At 42.7% G+C, this 14,962-nt stretch overlaps 1 protein-coding gene across 3 annotated transcripts in view; it reads right to left on the bottom strand.

The window, feature by feature from the left end:
* ZHX3 (zinc fingers and homeoboxes 3) overlaps positions 1 to 14,962 on the bottom strand; it is a 70,377-nt gene that overhangs the window by 28,239 nt on the left and 27,176 nt on the right. For all 3 annotated transcript variants that reach the window (XM_006121885.4, XM_075901326.2, XM_025184015.3), the window contains exon 2: positions 8,536 to 8,637. The gene's annotated coding sequence lies outside the window, so the exon portion shown is untranslated. The remainder of the gene's footprint in view (positions 1 to 8,535; positions 8,638 to 14,962) is intronic.

Below are 14,962 nucleotides of genomic sequence, written 5' to 3'. Positions count from 1 at the left end.
GTGGAGTGCAATCTGAAAGAATTCAAATACGACTAACACCTTATTATCCAATTTTGCTATCTGTCTGAATACGTTTGAGGTATTAGATGGCATTAATACTACAATTCTCCTTTCTCCAGTGACATATTCAAAGCTCCAAGTCAAATCTTAATATGATCTGGCAAAACCAAAAATTTAGAAAAAAGCAATAAAGGAAATTATTATTATGCAAATTGAAAGTCACAAAATTTCTATGAAGTTACACGTTACTGACTGGATTCATGATATTAAAGTAACTCGGGAAGAGGAATTAAGTATTGCCCAATTACTGTCAAATTTCATAGAATCAAGTTGGGGGGGGTTCCTAATTTTTCAAAACTAATGAACCAATTACTGTCATATTATTTCTTTTTTTGCATTTACCCAAGTGTAAAGATAAATCTATAAAGTTACCTTAAAGGAGGGGGGGAAATGTAAGCACTATCAATACATCTAAAAGTATCTCCTGAAACTAGTTCACCAGCATGACACAAGCAAAGCTTACTGCTGGTGGCCCATGCTGTGAATAAGAAACAACATCCGTCTCCATGGCTAACAATCTATCATCATTAAACCTGGGCTAAATAAACAATGGGAGAGAGATGGTCACAATGTAAGTAAATCAGGGAGGTTTGTAAGGACAGGTTACATTCACAATTATGCTACCACAACCTAACAATGCTACTATTTTATTCTAAATCTGCTTTAAGTCTGAAACGCTGAAGTATTACATTGTATAGCTACTGGCAGATTTGCTCAGCTGCCAAAATCCACTCAGCGTCTGGGGCAGAGGGAGGCAAAAACAATCACTTTGTTTTCCAAGCAGTTGCTTTCCTCCAGTTTGGAGAGGTGGGAAGACTGTGAGGAAGCATCTTAATGAAACAGCACCAAAGTGACAGCATGTCAAGTGGGATAAAGTGCTGGATGGTAAGAATCCCCCTCAGAAGCCTGCAATGGGGCTGCTGTAATCACCTGCAGGGAAAAGATTAAGTGGATGGATGTCTACAGCATTGGGGGAGTAAGGGAGGAAAAACAGCAACAGTCTGCGGGGCTCATCTCTGATTAACTCAAAAGACTCAGGGTAGCTTCAATTCAGCCCTTCAGCGTAATACTCTTAAGATCAACCAGGCAAATCCTAAATCAAACAGATCAGTCAAGTGGCCAACATGAGGCAGTGTAGCCAAGATCATCAGAGAAGAAAGAGGCTTCCAGTGAGACTTTTCCAGTGAGATTTCACTTAATGTATAATCTGGTAAACACCACCCACCTTATGCTGGCAATGGAAAAGAGCTCAGGATATTCTGCCTCCCCAAGCAAACCATGTATAGCCACAGCGGGGGGAAGCTCCCGGGAGACTAAGCCGGGCAGCCTGTCTGCCCGGCTCCTAAATAATTTTCCCTGTAAAGCTACGTGGGGGTAGCTCTGGGGACCCAGTGCCAGCCAAGACTGAGCTGCTGACCAGTTCTCTAAAAATTTACTGGCCAGGGCAGGTGGGGGGAGAAATGAACGTATTTAGTCGATAGCATTAACCAATAAGCTTTTGCTTATCAGTTATTTGTTTAATTGTCTACACTATTACATCCCTATTAAGGACCCAAACAATGCCGGGTAAATCTTCTAGTAGGTCTATAAACACGTGCATTCAGACTAACAAAAAACAGAACTGGACTGTATCAATGGCAAGCAACCCTTCAATAACTGGGCATCTCACTGGCCATTTGCACATACCCTTATCTGGAATGTCTGCATAACTATGGAACTGACAGGCTCAAAGGGGTATAGCCATGTTAGTCTGTGACTTTGAAAACCACAAGTAGTCCTGTCGCACCTTAGAGACAAACAAAATTATATATAGTATCATGAGCTTTCGTGGGCAAAACCTACTTCCTCAGATGAGCAGAGACAAGCACTAATTAAGTGTGTAAATATACAAACCGATAGCTTGATAAATCCATTTTATTCTTAATCTTTTAGCCCCTTGGGAAGTTTGTCTGCAAGCTGCAATTACTGAGTTATGAAGCTGCCAGCACCGACACTTCACAGGGTACCCTTGTCCATTCACAGAAATTAGAGATGGAAACTTCTACTAGAAGGCAGCTCACTGCAAAGGAATATTACAAATGCAGGGAAGGATCATTCAGGCCAGTGTGGATGAGTTACAACAGATAACATTGGATCTTTAAAAAAAGTTACAGCTGCTGAAGTTGCTGTGAACCTCTGTAGCTAATTTTGTAAATGATAAACGTGATGGACAATAGATTTAGAAGAGCCAAAAGACGACATTATTGTGTATTAGCATACTGTAGAACACATGTGAAACACCAAAATAAATTGGGTCTTGCTAAGAAACTTGTACAGTGTGTAAGCCATGAATGGCCGAGCATTTTACTAATTATGTTTTGTATAAGCTATTTAATTTGTCAGCTTGGTACTACATATATCTCTCTGATGTCTTAAAAGGTAACTGAAATGTCTGCTTTTTGCATTGCAAGGGAAATATGTTGCTAGTTGGGAAAACCTTAGCGGATTATGGATACATTGTATGTGTATGCTTGAGAACACACAAAAAGAGGAAAATATCCAATATCTTGTTGTCAGTTCTGGGACAAGTTTTAAAATGGTGGTTATGGCCACGGATTTGAGGGTGAGGAGCTTATTCAGCATTGCTTCACACCCGTCATCTTTTTAAAGATCACCAAGATTGGTTAATTTTTTAGGAAATGCTAACTGTAGTCTCCAATAAGACTGTATTCTTAAAAATGGGTTTCTTTGCTACTTGAAAAGTGTGCAGCCAGCGCATTCTCAAAAAAAGCAAAACACTGGTTCTGTCCTTTATTCTTAGCAAAACATCATTTGGATGCAGCTGCTTAACTAGTAGAGAACTGGCAATTTTGCTTAGCAGCCAAATAGGTACAACTGCACACCCTGGTCTCCTGGTGTGTCATGCGTACTCACAAACAGAGGATGCTGTCATGCTTACTCATTGCAGCTGAAGAGCAAAGTCAGTATTTTAGCTACACCTTAGTCAGGGCTTTTAATCAGAGGACCCAGTAACACACTGTGAAAGTATTCCATGATTTTAACATCAGATGCCATATTTTAATTATGACCCCAGTTGGATAAGGATGAATTTAGGTCATCCTGTCACAAGAGGTAGCTCAACAACTTTCACAAATATTCTTCCAATGGGGCATGAGTAATCAGACTGAACTAGTAACGACAGGCCTTCTAATATGCTGCCTGGGGATCAAGTTGTGAGATGTAGCACTAGAAAGGAAACACAAAATCAAATGTTATCAGCTCCCACTTATTACAGGTTGAATCTCTTTAGTCCGGCAGCATCTGGGGTCCAGCATGATTTTAGTTAACTGGATGTCCACTTATCATGGGTATAGCCAAGTTTCCCACGGTCCCAGAATAAGCAGCGGAAGTGTTGGTAATGCTGCTAGACAATATTGACCTTCCATGGGTTGGCAAATTCTTGGGTTCGGCACTAGTCAGTTCCCGAGGGTGCCAGACTAGAGCGTTTCAACCTGTATTTCTGTTAGAGTAGCACCTAAAAGACCAAGACTGCACTGTGTTAGATGCTGTGCAGACACTTTATGACAGTGGTCTCCAATCTTTTAAAGCATGAGATCACTTTTCAAATTTAAGTGCAATCCAAGATCTACCTCAAACCCAAATACCCCTAGTTTATAGCCTCTTAGCCAGCCCAGTCAGGATCACCTGTCAGAGGCTCCAAGATCCGGATCAACTAGCTGGTGACCACTGGATTATGTCCTTCTCCCAAAGAACCTACACCAATGGAGTTGGGGAAGGGAGGAAAGAGATTGATGAAGTGACTTGACAATGTCACACAGCAGGGTCAGTGGCAGAGCCACAATTAGATCCCATATCTCCCAATTCCCATTTCAACTGCCCATCTCTCAGACCATATTACCTCTCACTAGGGATGTCAACACGTGGTCGACTACACGATTAACCAATAAGCCTGGGCTTATCAGTTAACTCTATCAGCTTCATGCACACCATCCAGCTGCCTCCCACAGAGGCAGCAGTGGGGGGGAAGGGGGAAAGGCAGGAGCCAATATGTGCAGCAGGATTGGGGGGGAGGCAGGAGCCGGCTCCTCACAAGCATTGGCTTCTACTGCCGAACTTGTCCCCCTACCCCACAAGTTTTTTTCCAAAGGATAACACATTTACAAAAATACCCAATAGTTAACATCCCTACCTCTCACTCCCTATTTAATTTGCCTGTAGATTTCAAAGCCATGACGGCTTTTCTCTGCATACCTCAGTTTCAGCTCAGGCATCATTGCTGCTCTTGTTTTGCTTTGTTACCATATGCACATGCATGTCCCACTTAACAGCCCATTCTGTTAACACACCCCTCTGGAATGTTTGGTACTTAAAAATGGGCAGGTCTAATTAGCAGTGTCCACCATGCCAGTGGGTGGCTCAATCTGAGAAATCAGATTAACAGAGCGGGGTGGGGAACCTTGTTTAGGTCGGTTCAAAGCCACTGGCCCACAGAAAAAAAATCAGTCCAGAGCTGCACTTAAGTGAAAAGCAAAAATAAAACAAAAAACTCAAACTCCCTCTCTTTCCCCAATAGGATTTCAACAATAATACAGGACACACTTGACATGACATCACAATCTATGTTACATCTTATTTAGAAAATACCAGACATTTATATTTTCTCAATGTGTTTCCCAAACAGAAAGCTCAAATACTGGACACCTGCCAACCCTACCCCCCAAACCTCACTGACACTGACTCTCCCCTTCTCAGTCAGGACAGAAGTAAGACACTCCCCACATTCCCTTCACACACCAGAGCGTAGGAAGGCCCAGGCTAGTAGATTGTGTGTGCTGCAGGAGGCTGGAGCACTAGCATGTATCTCCCCATGCTGAGGTGGAGCCCTGAGCCTCAAGGGCTGAATCCAGGCAAGCCTGGGGACCACATCCAACTCCTGGGCTCTCAGTCCCCACCCCTGCAATAGAGGAAGCACAACTAAAAGAAATGGACTGAATATCCAAGTACAACTCACTACTTTTCCCAGATGTTGGAAACAGAAATTAAGCAAGGCCGGCAAATTGGATGTTATAATAGATCATTATTTTCTAGTTCTAGTTATCTCAGAGTCAAGCTGTGCATTTTTAAAACTGTATTCCTAGGAACAGGTGTTGAGAACCAAGTTTTGCTCAAAGGAAGGTTCACCCAGCATGTTTTTCCATAACTTCAATATATCCTGCAAACATTGTGGGCTTTGTCCATAAAGTGACATTTAAATCTAAGGAGGGGGAGACTTAGCTCATGCAAAACACAATAAAACTTGCTCCGCATTTGTAATCTAAGAGAAAAATGTAAAATTGTCTGAACGCATATGAATATACTCACGTTACTATAATCCTTTGAAAACTGAAAGAAAATTATAAGAAACTATCACTTTCTCAAAAAAAAAAAACAGCTGAGTTCTAAAAGCATGGATACCAATAGTTGATTTCCTTAAAAACTGCTTCATGCAATATCAGAAACCCATCATGAAGGAAAGCAGACTTGTCATCAGACTGAGAGGACGACATTTTCCTACAATTCCTCTGAGCTGTGTTTATGAATGACTAACCACGTTGTTTTGTCCAAACGTAACAGAAAAAAATCCACTCAGCTCACATGGACCCTTGACACACAAGTCATCCAATGAGATTTTTCATTATTCGGGGAGAATAACCAGGATCTGTACACAGGGTTTAAAAATGTGTCCGACAGGTCCCTCCCCCAAACAATTCGCCACCAAACAAAATGAATAACGGCAGTGTTGGCTGCAAAGGAATGTTACCCTATGAGCATTGCCAAGCTCTGTTGTTTATGAAGTAGGACAATTCAAAGTACGTACAGCTTAGAAAAGAGGAGACTAAGGGTGTGTCTAGACTACAGGGTTTTTTCCGAAAAAAGTGGCCTTTTTTTGAAAAAAACTTTCCCTGCATCTAGACCTCTGCCGTGTTCTTTTGAAAGTAAATGGAAAGAATGTGGCAGTTTTTGAGACCATGGAAAACTTCATTTTATGAGGAAGAACACCTTTTTTTGAAAGTGCTCTGTCAAAAAAAAGGTGCTATGTAATGTAAACTGTGCTTTTTTGAAAGAGAGCGTCCAGAATGCCTGGGTGCTCTCTTTCGAAAAAGCGGCTTGCTTTTTCGAAAGTACTGGTTGTAGTCTAGACGCTTTTTTTCGAAAGAGGCTTGCAGTCTAGACATAGCCTAAGGGGGGGATAAAATAGAGGTCTATAAAATCATGACTGGTATGGAAAAAGTGAATAAGGAAAAGTTATTAACTTATTCCCACAATATAAGAACTAGGGGTGACCAAATAAAATTAATAGGCAGCAGATTTAAAAACAAAAGGAAGTTTTTCTTCACTCAGCGCACAGTCAGCCTCTGGAACTCTGCCAGAGGATGTGGTGAAGGCTAGGACTTTAATAGGGGTCAAAAAAGAGCTAAATAGATTCATGGAGGTTAGGTCCATCAATGGCTATTAGCCAGGATGGGTAGGAATGGTGTCCCTAGCCTCTGTTTGTATGGAGGTGGGTGATAGGGGAAGGATCACATGAGGATTACCTGTTGTGTTACCTCCCTCTGGGGTATCTGGTATTGGCCATGGTTGGCAGACAGGATACTGGGCTAGATGGACTGTTGGTCTGACCCAATATGGCCATCCCTGGGGGCCACAATGATACTCACAGCACATGCGGAGGGCCACAACTTAAGTGTGGTTGCATATACAACCGCTCCCCGCGTTATGACCACCTCCACTTAGGACCATCCACACTTACAACCAAAGCGGTCGTAAATGTGGATCCGAGCTATGAATGGTGATCCGCGCTTACGTACAGCGCAGTTGCCATGTAACTCTATGGGATCCGAGTTACGAACACTTTGAGTTAAGGCCAAGTCTTTGGTCCGTAACTCGTTCGTAACTCGAGGAGCGGCTGTATATGCAAATAGCTTCTTTCACACTGATAGGCATGAATACAGAGATGAAGCCTTAAGCTGTGGTTCCGGACCCAAACTTGGCCAGTGAGAGTCATTCAGCACCTCTCAGGCTCTGCCCACAAAGCGAAGCAGACAGTACTTCCCACAATGCCTCGGCGCTCCTGGCACCTCCTCCCTGGGGGCTAGAAACACCAAAACCCTGTACCCCTCTGATCCAGCCAGCCCGTCCGCTTGCATCTTTCAATGCTCATCACGCCTGGAAGACGCCTCATGGTGTGGAGCATGTTCCCTGTGGAGGCCATGTTCAAAGAATCCTACCATGTTGAGCCCCGGGCAAACCCAAAGTGCACCAAAGACCACAAACAAATGGGCCATGGGCGACATGCAGCCCGCGGACCACATGTTGAGTAGCCCTGATGCAAGTGCTTAAAATGAAGGTTTCTGCAGTATACGCTCAAGAGGTATTTTGGAGGTGGAGTTGGGCAGGGAGCGGGAAAGAAGGAACTCACAATGGTGATGCTGTTGCAATCAACCCTCTGATGGCCCCAGATTGGATCTTTAGATCCTACTCCATGCCCTTGTCGGAGCCCAGCGAGGTGAAGCAGAATCTGCACTCAGGGGCCTGCATCGCCAAAGGGGAACAGCATAGCTGAATGACCTGTATGCATTTGAAACTGACTTTGTCAATAGCTACAAATTTAGGAGCCAATCCAGCCTGTTCTCCAAAAGTCCCTTGAGAGCACAAACAATGGGGCTGTGGAGGGGCGCCAGCCCCAGGGTAGAATGCAGCACAGCTGAGTGCTAACCTGCAGGTCACAGGAGAAGCATGTGAAGCTGTGTGAAAAGACAGGAAGGGGAGCGAAGAGTCCTTAATAAAAGACCCAACAGAGAGCAAAGACTGACCCAGAGCAGCTGACACAGTCTGCACTGCTAAAACCTGCACTGTAGATGTTCCAAGTCGGGCTGGGACCTGGCCTCTGAAATCTGGCCATGTGAAGAAGTGGGTTGTGTCCACAAAAGCTCATGATACTATCTACAGGTTTTGTTAGTCTTTATTGGTTGTTTTTCAAGTTTTTCCAGTTAGGGTACCCCCTGAAGCTTTCTGATAGAGGAAGGGGGGAGGGGAACTAGTCAACTTCCCTGTCGACTATCTGATAAGCATTTGCTTATCGTGTAGTCAACTAGTCATTCACATCCCTAGCCTAGAGGCAGGACTCATTCTCTCTCTGCCTTTCATCATCCTTCTTTCCAGGCTCTCAGAATGGTTGCTCAGGCCAGTGACTAGGCTCTAGATTTGATCTTTAGTGATGAACTAAAATTGACATTTTATTATTTCATTCAATCACATATTCAGAGTGTAGAGGTGCTCACTAAAATCAAAACACAGCTACTCAACTTCACTGCAATCCAAAAATAGGGATGGAGATCATGCCATGCGCTCTGTTCAGACTAACCCAGTGCAATTACACATTTTATGTTACATGTTTATTCACACAAACTATAAAACACCCAAACTGCTACTCACCTGTAAAACGTGACATTTTCATAAAGTACTGCTTTCCAACGCCTCCTTCCTGAATTCTTAAATTGACAGAAGTCCCTTCAGCTGCCGTCAAGAATCAGGGCTCTAAGAAACAAGAGAAAAATATCACCCCAAAATTTACTACTGTGGTTCCAAAGGGAAATATGACTTTTTCCCAGTTAATAATGCAAATGAGCCTGGAATAGATTGCACAAGCCACCGCACATTCACAAGGCTTTCTGCTCACATCCAGACTGTAGTCAGTCCTCAGCAAAGTACCCAATAATTTCTCCTCCAATTTCTCATTTAATTAGAAAGGAGACCCATTTATTAAAAGTTAGTTTAATCAAATGAATTCGTTTCTGAGCACTCAGTGATGCACCCAGATCCTCAAAACTGCATACGGCCCGATGACTATGCACTGCAAAATGAAAACGCAGCAGCAACACCACCACTACTTATCCAGGGCTGTTTGGTGGGTTTCCTAAAGTAGCTGAGAACCATAAAGATCAATTAGCCAGGAGCATGTTTAAAGTACTGATCACAGCAGCCTAACCCACACGGCTGCAGCCTGTAGCTATATATAAACTTGCCGTTTTACTTTTAGCTTTGTGCTTTCTCTCCCTCCTCCATTTTCCTCAGCTGCTGTCCCTGCCATAAACAGTCCAAGATATTTCATAATTTGTAAACATGTCCTTACGCAGGGATAAACGACCAAGTTGAGGCTGAGAACTAAATTCACAGACAGATAAAATTACATGTAAAAACTGCCCTGGAAAAAGGTGTGCTAAAAGTCAAACCAAGGTAGGAAATCAGAAAATCACACTAGAATTTCCAGGAAGGAAAATTCACACCAGCTAATTGCTTCTTGCTAAAGCTTGGGGGGGGGGGGGGGGGGAGTGTTACTAGCTTCACTAGTTTCCTACCACTTAACGTATGTGTTGCAAACTCCCAACAGAAAGCCCCAGTAAAGAGGTGTCACTGCAATCCAAAGCACCTCTGTCTTTTGCAGCAAGCAGCTGTTCCCAGCCACAAATCCCATGCCAAATCTCTCTGCTGCTTCTTAGGTTAGGATCTGCTGCAAGTAAGCTCTCTGAACTACTCAGCTTTACTCTGGGAAATGTATCTGATGAAATATAAGAGTCACTTTTCCATTGAGACAATCAGTGCAGGAACACGTGTAAAGTGGTGATGAAGGGGATTTCCCTTTGATTGCATGTTAGAACCTTCCAACAGCACTCCCCCCATATACGCCCATACACACATTACCAAACTGGACATTGCACTAATACAGTTGGAAACAAACCAGGAGCCAAAATTATCTATACAGATTTGGGAAGAGTTCAGAAAGGTCAGGCCCTAAATGTGCCCTGCCTTAAATATGGTTACAGGCTCTGTGGATTTCTAAGCATAGTAATTATCCACACTATTCAGGGAACAAGCATGTATGGAACCTGACATCTATTCTTAGATAGCATGGAGTCACTCTCTGTATATTAGTCATTTGACAGCATGTCAGTGGCATTTTCCAGTCTCAATACAGAAAGATGCATTGTGAAATAACACAGCTTACCACTTCTTCAAAGCGTACTAAGCAGCTCACAGAAACATTGCTGCACCTTTCCCTTTATCAACAGCAACTTAGGTCCCTGTTCTTAAATGTCAAATGACTTCTCTACTGCAGTTATTCTCCCTAAAGCCTCTTTGATCCCACTATTCCTGTGAGCGTAGGACTCCAGCTTAGACTTGGAAGTTATTTTCACCGTGTTTAAGGCCTCCTTTCCACTTCAGGGTTGAGATGACTATTTGGTAACTGTAACAGCAAAGAGTGTGCGATGTCATAGAAACCTTTATGAAGGCACATCAGTTTTCTGGGCTGTACTTCACGGGCCAAATTTTTCAAAAGTATGTGTGCACAGGACTTCAGTGGTTCTATACCAGGCATACACAGTTTAATTTACAGGGAACAATAAGTGCTTGGGTGGCTGCCCAGAAGAGAGTCAAATGCTGCCCAGTTGATTAGCAGAGCACTCACAACCTCCCTCTGACTGCAGCTTCTATTGGTGGTGCACATCTGCACACACTTCAGTGTTCATAAAACTTATTCTGCACATGGATAGGAAAAAAGTAAAGAGAACATTGACCTTGACTCCTTTAAGTATTTGCCAAGTTTTACAACAGGCTGCATAAAAAGCACTAGCAAACTTAGTACAAACTAAAATTTCATACAGACTGATTTGTTTATACCGCTCTTCATATTACACACTCAAATGTAACTACAATACTTACACAGCCTCTCTCTGACTTACGAACCGGTTACGGACCAAGCAATTGGTCATAACTCGGTTTGTTCGTAAGTCAGACCCCATTGAGTTACACGCGACCGCACTGTTCGTAAGTGCGGATCGTGTTCGTAACTCGGGGTCCGCCATTTACGACAGTTTCGGTCATAACTACGAACAGTCGTAAGCTGATTGTTCGCAACTCGGGGACCGGCTGTACTCCAATTGATTTGTGTTATAATTACATGGTAACAAATGAGAAAATAAGCAATTTTTCAGTAATAGTTTCCTGTGATACTTCTGCATTCTTATGCCTGATTTTGTAAGCAAGTAGTTTTTAAGTGAGGTGAAACTTAAGAGCATATGCAAGACAAACCAAACTCCTGAAAGGGATACAGGAATATGGAAAGGTTGAGACCCACTGCATTAGAGCATAGATCAAGTCCTGTGCACATAAAAATGGACATGCATTTTGGAAATCTAACCCTGCATCTGACAGGTTACAAGAGTAACAGAACATGGGGGAAGGGGAAGAAACGGCTTTAAACTCTTGCCAAATGCCTTTCCTGCATGCATATTTTTATAAAATGTTTATTTTTAACTACCTAGATTTCAACACACTTTGGGAAACAGCCAATTTTGAATGTCAGAACCTTGACTTAACAGATGACAAAGCTCTGTATGCCAGGAAAAGTTTCATGAATAACAAGACAAACTAGACTGCTGCTCAAGTGCTTTTTATTCTAGTAGCTTGCATAAAGATCCTGTAACAACAAGCATAGGGTTGAAAGTCTTGTAGGCAGCTTATCTGTAATTCTTTCTGTGATAGCAGCAATTAGAATAGATCCATAGGTTTCGCAGATCCAAGCTTATCTTTGCCATTATTTACTGTCTGTTATTGCCCAGGTTATCAATACCAGTGTGGGTCCAATTCACTTGTACATAATAACCATATGGTCAACAATTTTAAGAAGCAACTAGTGATTTTGAATGCCTGGATTTAGGGTGCCCAAATTTAAGAAAAGGGGCCACATATTGAGTCAGTGATTAGCACTTTCTGAAAATAAACTACCTTGTAAGGCATCTCAAGTTAGGGATACCGGAAATTTGAAACACCCATAATCACCAGTCATTTTTGTAATGTTTAGACCCCAATATTCAATATGGTACTGCAAACTCTTATTCAATATGCTAAAAAAACAGAGCGGGCCAGTTCTTGCCAGGAGCACAGAAATGAAGGTTAAAAAAAAGACTGTGCTTAGTTGCTGCTGTCACAGTTATAAACACCTTTTTGGAGATCCTGGGCTAAAACTCCAAAACAGTGGTGAGAATGACCAAGAGTAAAACTGTCCACACAAAGTACCTTCAAATGGACAAAGATGACTGTTAGTGACTAAACTCTTTCAGAGAGAAATCTTAGGGGTTTCTTGTAATAATACATGTTCAAAATTTTCTAGTTTACTGAAGTTTACTTTATATTAGTGAATTCCAGAGAAGCCCTAATACACACACCAACATTGCCGCTAATCTTTTCCACCCATGTGTGGAATAATGTATATGCACTGAGACGTGCAAATGTGCACTACCAATAGAAACACAAATCCTAGATGTGGGCGCTCTTCTAGTCAGCTGAACAGCATTTGAATTTCACCTGAACAGCGGCAGAAGCACACAGATTACAGGGAACACTGCTAAAGATATTCTCTGATTTGCCAGCACCACCTACCTATCTTTGCTGTACTTCCAATTAAGAACAACCTGGTCATGAAAGCAGCAAAGCTGATCAGACATTTGATACATAAAAACTTATTATATGAGAAACATTTTCATGAAAAGGGGGAAGTGAACTGATCTTCAGCAACTTTTTAAAACAAGTAGACCTCTGACACCTTAGAGACTAATAAATATATAGATTATCATGAGCTTTCATAGGCAAAATCCAAGATATATATTTTTAATCTCTAAGGTGCCCACTGGTCTACTCATTTTTAAAGGTTTTTTTTTTAAGTTACAGACTAACACAGCTCCGCCCCCTCCCTCCCTCCTGAGACTGTTCCCTAAACACTTCAACCAAACCTTAAATCATCTGCCATAACACCATCAGGAATTGAAGTCATTCTGCTTCCAGGCAACGGTTTCATTTCAGTACTTTTTAGGATGACTTTCAGTAAAGCCACATGTTTTCCTATTGCGTAGTAGGGTATGCTGACTGCTCACACAAAGCCGAGTTAAAAGGGAAATGTACAGTTTGAGCTGATACTTTGTATGCATGCTGGGGAAGGTAGCATAATAACAACTTCTCCAAGCCTCTCTCTGCAGGAGGTTAAGCTGCTAAGGAGGGAAATGACACTTATGGAAGGAAACAATTTAACTGTCTGATGACCTCCAAAATCCTGTCTCAAAATGTGTTACTTTCTTCCAGCTGAGTAACAATTCCAGGGCTGTGGAGAAGCTATCCTGATCAAGTCTCTGGCAAAAAACAAAAAAACACAACTACTTGTTATTTTTAAAGTTACAGACTAACACGGCTACCCCTCTGAGACTTCAAAAAAGGAATGCACCTAGGGCTGCTCCCTCCTATGCTTTCTAATGTCCACAATAATATGGGGGCAAATGGGGAGCTGTGGTGGGTTTTTTAAAAGGTTTTCTTGAACTCACCAGTCACTACATCAGCCTACTCCCAGACAGACATTTCTAGTAGCTCCTATTAAGTGTCTGGGTTGTCTTGAAGTAAGTTCTGCTGTTTACTGTATCTCTTGAGTTGATGGACATTCTCTCTTTCCATGCCAGAAGGCTAGTCTTCCCATGGTAACGGCAGTTCCGTTCCAGTAAGACCAAGGGGACAAAGGATTTCACTTGCCTACACATTTCGAGCAAAGGAAAGATTTCCAAATGTGAGTGCCTAAAGTTAGGCAGATAAGTGGCTTGATTTTCAGAGGTGGTGGACATTTGTAGCCTCTCCCCACTCATTTTAATGAAAATCAAGCCATTTATATCTGGGTGCCTAAATACAAATTTAGGTTCCATGCTTTAGGTCTCCACACTGGAAATGGTAGACCAAGTAGCTAAGTCTCTGTAGTCTTCATGTAGCTATGTTTTAAATGGCCCACTCTGTAGCCAGCTAGCTAAAACTCACATTTAAATACTGAGCATTATGTTTTGAATGGTCTCAAAAGAACAGTGAGCAAAAGAACACTCATTGGCACTTTAAAAACTTTGTATTGCTCCTCTTTTTTCCATTTTGGCCAGAGCAGTCATGAGTGAAAGGCAGCCAGGAATAAGCTACTCCTCCTTAAACCATTTTAATCACATTGTCAGTGGTCTGGGGTGCTCTAATCATGCCAATTCCTGCTCATGTGCACAGAGGCTGCACTGAGATAGGTATGCAGCAGAAGAGAGGTTCTCTTTCTTGATGTGGAATTATGAGGCTTTTCCACCTTGTTCTAAAACAAGCAGGGATCAGCTGGCCAACTCTTGCCGGTAAGATACAGAGCGTGCAGCGGATACCATAACCTTTTAAATTGCTCACAATGAATTTTCTGCAAAAGAGCATGAAGGGAGCAGTGATTTAATACACCCCATGCTGGAACTAAGGCCAGGTCTATACTATGCCAGAAAGTCAACTTAAGATAGGCAATGAGAATTTCAGGGATAGCCCCACTGCAGGAGGTCGACCTCCTTGGAGTATCGGGGTCAATAGAGGCACTCTCAGCATTCAATTGAGCAGGTCCTTATTAGGCCTGCTAAGCTGAACCCCAGAAGATTGATCTCTAGAATCAATCTTCCAGCAATTATAGACAAGGCCTAAAAGGGCTGACTGGAGCTAGAGAGCTCAATTAAGACACTGGGAGGGTAGGTCAGGCCCAACTGAAGATGAAGCCCAGATGGGGCAGCTGGGTGCAAGGGGAAGAACTTGGAAGTTCCTCTTGGCTGTCGGAGTGGAGGAAAGGCCTGGAGCAGAGGTGGGGAAACTTTTTGGGGTCAGGGCCCACCGACCCCCAGAAAAATCAGTCAGGGGCTGCACAGAAGCAAGAAGCAAAAAGAAAAAAAAACCAGGCTAGCAGATTTTGTGTGTTCCCTCACAAATCTGGGGGTCAGCGGGGAGCTGAAGCACTACCATGGGCTCCCCAATGGTGGGTGGGGAGCCC

The sequence above is a fragment of the Pelodiscus sinensis genome, chromosome 17 (assembly GCF_052426305.1).
Source record: "Pelodiscus sinensis isolate ZL-2025 chromosome 17, ASM5242630v1, whole genome shotgun sequence".
Classification (NCBI taxonomy): domain Eukaryota; kingdom Metazoa; phylum Chordata; order Testudines; family Trionychidae; genus Pelodiscus; species Pelodiscus sinensis.
This window is presented reverse-complemented; position numbering and strand designations above follow the sequence as displayed.